This window comes from Nicotiana tabacum, chromosome 19, assembly GCF_000715075.1.
Source record: "Nicotiana tabacum cultivar K326 chromosome 19, ASM71507v2, whole genome shotgun sequence".
NCBI classification, from domain to species: domain Eukaryota; kingdom Viridiplantae; phylum Streptophyta; class Magnoliopsida; order Solanales; family Solanaceae; genus Nicotiana; species Nicotiana tabacum.
In genome coordinates, this window is record NC_134098.1 from 100,146,921 (window position 1) to 100,152,920 (window position 6,000).

Sequence of the window (6,000 nt, forward strand, 5' to 3'; positions counted from 1 at the left end):
CTCTACATATCTATTTATCCTGTCATAAAACTTCGTCGCTTTACTATACTTTAGCTTGCGACCTCTACGTATCTATTTATACTATTCTCAACCTTCTTTCAACTTGCTTGCACCATAGATTTCTTTATGTTATTCCGGAACATCAAGTGAGACATTAAATTGTCTCAAACTCTTTTTTTTTACTCTTTTAGCTAGACCTCTCGATATTTAAAAATCACAGGTTGGAAGATATGCCACTAACGATGCCGCTATCATTCCCAGATACTGAATCCTAGTGCGTCTAGTCTTCTATCAGAAACATGGACTATTCTCAACCTTCTACTATTGAGTATCTCGTAAGTTGTTCACATTTACCTTACTTACCTTAAAATCATACATCACATATTCTATCTCTTTCATGACCTCCCTTCCACAGAGGTATGATTCACATCCACAACTTGAACCTCTATTATAATACTTACACCTCTTTACATGATTCGGTGAGAGCTTCATACTGACTTCTTATAAGGCTGATACTCTTCTAACTAGCTTTATCATAGAGTCATTATAGAATGTGGTTGTTGTACTATCTCTCTTGTACTTGTGATATTACGGGTGATCCTGTAATGTTCTCACTCACGATTTCTATAATTTTCTGGGTCCAATAATCAGACTCCTGATTTACTTAGTTGATGTAACTTTTTAGTTTCCTCTTCATTCTGATCAGCCTTTATGGAGGCTTAAGCTATCTTCCGATCTACAGCTCCTGGTATTAGTTATTACTTTAGCCTTTCATGGGCTGTAATGACTCAACCGGTCATTTTAACTTTTAGAACCCCGTTTCCTAAAATAAAATTTCTTGTATGTGCTTTTAATGATTATTGACGTGCGGGGATGGTTGGTTCAGGATTTGAAAGCGTTTGGGTTGAAATCGGAACACTTGATTCCTTAAGTTAGCCTTAAAAGGCCAAGTTTGACTTCGGATAACATTTTAAGAAAATGACCCCGAAATCGGGATTTGACGGTTCCAATAGGTTCGTATGATGATTTCAGACTTGGGCGTATGTCCGAATCGGGTTTTGGATAACTCTGGAGCGTTTTGACGCTTAATAGTAAAAAATTAACTATTTGAAGGTTTAAACTTCTTTAACTTTGGTTTAGAGTAGGATTTTGAGTAATTGAAGTCCGATTGGAATTCCGAGTTTATGAATAGTTCCGTATAGTGATTTAAGACTTGCACGCAAAATTTCGTGTCATTCCGGGTAGTTTAAGTACGTTTCGGCGTATCGGAAGTAAATTGAAGAACTTGAAGTTCTTAAGTTTGATTCAATTTGGTTTGGGGTATGATTCTTAGATTTGATGTCGTTTTACGCATTCCGAGAATTCGAGCGAGTCCGTTTTATGATTTCAAACCTGTTGGTATGTTCAGGCGGGACCCCGGGGGTCCCGAGTGTTAATCGGACGAGGCTCGGATCAATTTCGAACTTGGGAAAAATGCTGAAGCTTTCTACTTCTGGTACGTTCGCACCTGCGCTTGGACAGTCGCATGTGCGACCCTCGCATATGCGAGCTTCAATCGCAAAAGCGAAAGGGGGAATGAAGGCCTGCCATCGCAGGTGCGGAACATTGGGCGCACCTGCGAACGCGCAGGTGCGAGAATTGTTGCGCAGATGCGACCGTGGCCCAGGCGAGTGGAACTCGCACCTGCGAGGAATTTCCGCAGGTGCGAAAGTCGCAGGTGCGGTACCCCTTCCGCAGGTGCGAAACCACTCCATTTTCGGACGATTTCAGAGCTTTTGAGAAGGGAGTTCAACTAGCAATTTGGAGGTAAGTTAATTCTATACCCCTTGAGTTAAATACATAGATTATAAGTAGATTATAACTAGTAAATCTTAGAAATCAAAGGTTTAGGTAAAAAAAATCTAGATTTTTATAAAAATGAGATTTTAACCACGAAAATAGTATTGGAATTGGGTAAAAATTATATATTTGAGTTCTTGAGATTATGAGTAACGTTTTCATCCGAAAATTTCCAGAATCCGGGCACGTGGGCCCGGGGTGAATTTTAGGAATTTTATCATTTTGGATAGGGTAATTTATTAATAGATAAATTTCAAATTATTGAACATATATTAATTATTCTATATAACTTTTGGATAGTTTTGGATTTCTCGACATTGAATAGAGAATTTTACGCGACGCGATAATCGGAAAGTGGACTTTGAGACGAGGTAAGTCTCTTGTCTAATCTTGTGAGGGGAAAATTACCCCATAGGGATTAAATTGAATAATTATTGATAATTGCGGGGGCTACGTATGCACGAGGTGACGAGAGTCCGTACGTAGCTACTATTAATGCTAAAGTTCGGGTAGTTTAGGACTCAAAACATGAATTACTTGTGTAAATTGTATTCTTTATTAATTAAAATATTTGATGTATATATTGTGAATTGTTATGAAAGGTAGAAAAAATATGAAATTTTCATATGTATATATATATATTGTGAATTGTTAGATAAAGATATTAAAGGATGGAAATTTTATATGCTTGATTTTATGTTTAAATAAATTAATTATTAAAACAAATTATTCTTCCTCCCGAATTTATCTCATAATAAATATACTCTCCTTCCGGAGGTACATAAGAAAATGTCCTCCTTTTTTATGGAGCGGGCCGAATGTCTCGGCAGGATAGATGAATCTATGGATAGAGCCGCACGTCCCTCGGCAGTGTACACGACACTCTGGATCGGGCCGTACTTCCTCAGCAGAAATCGTGCTTAATAATAATAATAATTACACGATATTTTAATAGCTTATTTCAGCTTGCGAAGTTAATTGATAAATTGGAAAATCCTTGGAATTTAATGAATTATTATTCTTGCTTGTTAAAGAATTAATTGTTATTCCTGTAAATGATATTTAATTGATAAATTAAAAATTATTTGAAATTGAAGGAATTTAATTAATATATTGAGAATTGTTGCATTTGAAAAAAATTAATTATTTTCGCTGATTAAATAAATTATTTTTAAATTCTGTAAATTATGCTGATTTAAAATATCCTAGTTGTATTTCAATTATTATTATTGACCCATAGTGAGTGTCAAAGTCGGCCATCTCGTCTCTACCACTTCGAGATTAGGCTTGATACTTACTGGGTACACGTTGTTTACTTACTCATACTACACTTGCTGCACTTTTTGTGCAGGAACTGAGGCAAGTACTAGTGGGGGACCTATCGTCTTACACCCACGTTATCCAGGGGCATAGTGGTGAGGTGTTTCTCTGATCCGTTCTGCAGCTACTAATGTCTCTCTTTGTATTTTAATTCTGTCTATTTTTATTTCGGACAACATTTGAGGTTTTGTATAATCTACTAGATGCTCATACACTTGTGACACCAGGTCTTGGCACACACATTGGTAGAGTTTGGGTTTTATTATATTTTTCTTGGTTTTAAATTTTATTAATGTATGCTTAATTTATTAATTGGTTTACCTAGCTGTAGTGTTGGGCGCCATCACGACTTATAGGTGAAATTGGGTCGTGACAATTAATGACTTAGCATTTTATTATGGAGTTGATTCCTTTAGCTCGTATTCCTTCGTCTATGACCTGTGCTCAATTCATTCTTTTAACGTATACCAGAATCTTATACTGCTGTATATGTTGCAGGTATAAAACTCCAAACTCTTAAGTACGTTCATAACGTCACCAACTCGGGATCATTGATCGAATAATTCCTATCGTTCCTTCTTAGCCTTCTTTAACGTAAGCTATTACTTTTCCTGGTCTTTCTGCCCTCTTATTGCGTGCATACTTAGCTTATCTTAGTTCCTACGCATGCCAGAGTTTTCATGCAACTCATATGATCTCGAATATTACTTTTAATTTTACTTCCCGTTCAATAGCCATGGTAGGTGTCATTTTCCTTTGGAGTTCTTACAATGTTGTTGTGAGACTGTTGTTACACAACCATTTCCTCTTTAGGTCGTTGTACTTTGGTTGGAGCCTTTTTCCTTATTTCCTCAGCTAGTCTTTCGTTGTAGTACTTAGGGAGGATCCTCTGACTCTTGTAAAACTATGAGCTTATTACATTGTATGCTTGACGGAATTTTTGATGTTCTTCCTCTCCTATTTAATGGCCGTAGTTACTTATCTCCACGCTTTTGTGCTTGTAGGGTTGCTTCTGAACTTGATATTTTTACTGTCTTCCCAGCGGCATTCTCTTTTATTTCTGTAATACTCAACATACGGTACTTTTAACTACCCCGACTCCTATCTGAGTATTTCTCAAGGTTACTATATCATATCTGCGAGACTGAATGCTTTATGTTGGGGTTCACTATTTTTATCTTGCACGATCTGTTGATTTGTCTGTATCTTCTTGTCTAGCCATAACTAGGCTTCTCCTGAATCAACTACTGACTACTCGTTGGCCCATTCTCATATCAATATTCCGCATAATCTTTCTTGGGTTATTTCCTTTGTTTTAAACTTACGTCTCGCACTGACTCCTCGTCTATCAATAACATCTTGGGAAGGGACCCTTACTTCCTTTCCTTAACGTCGTGTTTGTATAATGTTCTGGAATCATAGCATATATGTAGGCTTTGAATTAGTGCACTCTCGTCCCTTTTTCATTCTTATCATATTCTTCCTTTACCATTTCCATAGTTACTAGAACCACTTAATTCTGACCTAATGCCACATCACACCATATTCCCCCTTTAGGGGAGCACTAAGTTTAAGTGCTACGATGATCTACGTATATATGTTTTACCCTCTTATCTTTGGCATCTTTTCACATCATCGATGATCCTTACTCGCCTCATGGTAATCTTTCAGTACCAAGGATAACAAAATTCCTTACTCACAAGGATGACACTTAGTGTAATTGGAACACACAACCCCTTAAGCTTAACCTTACTCACCTTGCTTGCTTTAGGGAAGCGTCTTCTTGAATGACCTTTCTTTGAATTTCTTATGAATAATCTTCTATTGTCCATTCTATTATCGCTGGAACGCAAATCTGAAATTCTCATGATGCCGACCATTATCAAATCACTCAATCCTTAATTCATGTTTAGTTTATCTTGTTTACCAGTCCATATTGATTTCTATTACTTAGAGGTCTAATTTATTTTTTCTTCTGGTAATCACGTTAGCATCACAAACGTATTTCTCGAAATGAGGATACGACTTTATGGCCTATACTCTTTTGTCGTATCAAGGCTTGTCATCTCTCGTCCTTTCCTTCACTTGACTATAGACTCTGTAATACTGTCATCTTTTTGATCTACCGTTGTCATCCATGTATCACAACTTACTCATAATGCTTCATTAACTCTCTTATTATTTCCCGCTTATATTTATGTCTACCACTTTATTCCGAAAACTTCAACAAGACATTCTTTTGCTTTTAGCTCCCCTTGCTCCATCTATTGGCTCTTCGGGTTGCCTAACATTCTCTCTCTATTAGGGACGGGAGTCACACTAAGACAATATTTATCCCTTCCGGGCTTCCATTGCTTATCTTTGTAGTATTGATATCTAGCTGTACTATTCATCGAGGTGTCTCACAAGGAGATCCATTACCACATTTGCACTATCCTTCAGAAAATTGCCAACTAACTCTACCAATCCATCAACTATTTTGGGTTACTCTATCTCCAGTCGGATCCTGATAACCCGTCCTTCTCTTAAACTATGTCTGTTAGCTCCTATAGGGCATAACTGAGATCAGTGTGGCCAATTGTACATAGATCTGTCACTGTTGAAGGTAACTCAAAATGCTTATATCTTCCTTCCTGAATAATGATAATCTTTATTAACTGGGTACCTCGTACCTTTCTTCATCTTGCTTCTTTTACTCTTTGAAACTTGTATTTATCTTCTGAATCTCTCATTGTCTTTCACCATAAAGGTGGATAAATATTCTTGCCTTAAGGCTCCTTATCAAGAGGCTTACATGTCTTAGTACAGACAGGATATGTTGAATACCTCATGTTTATCCAT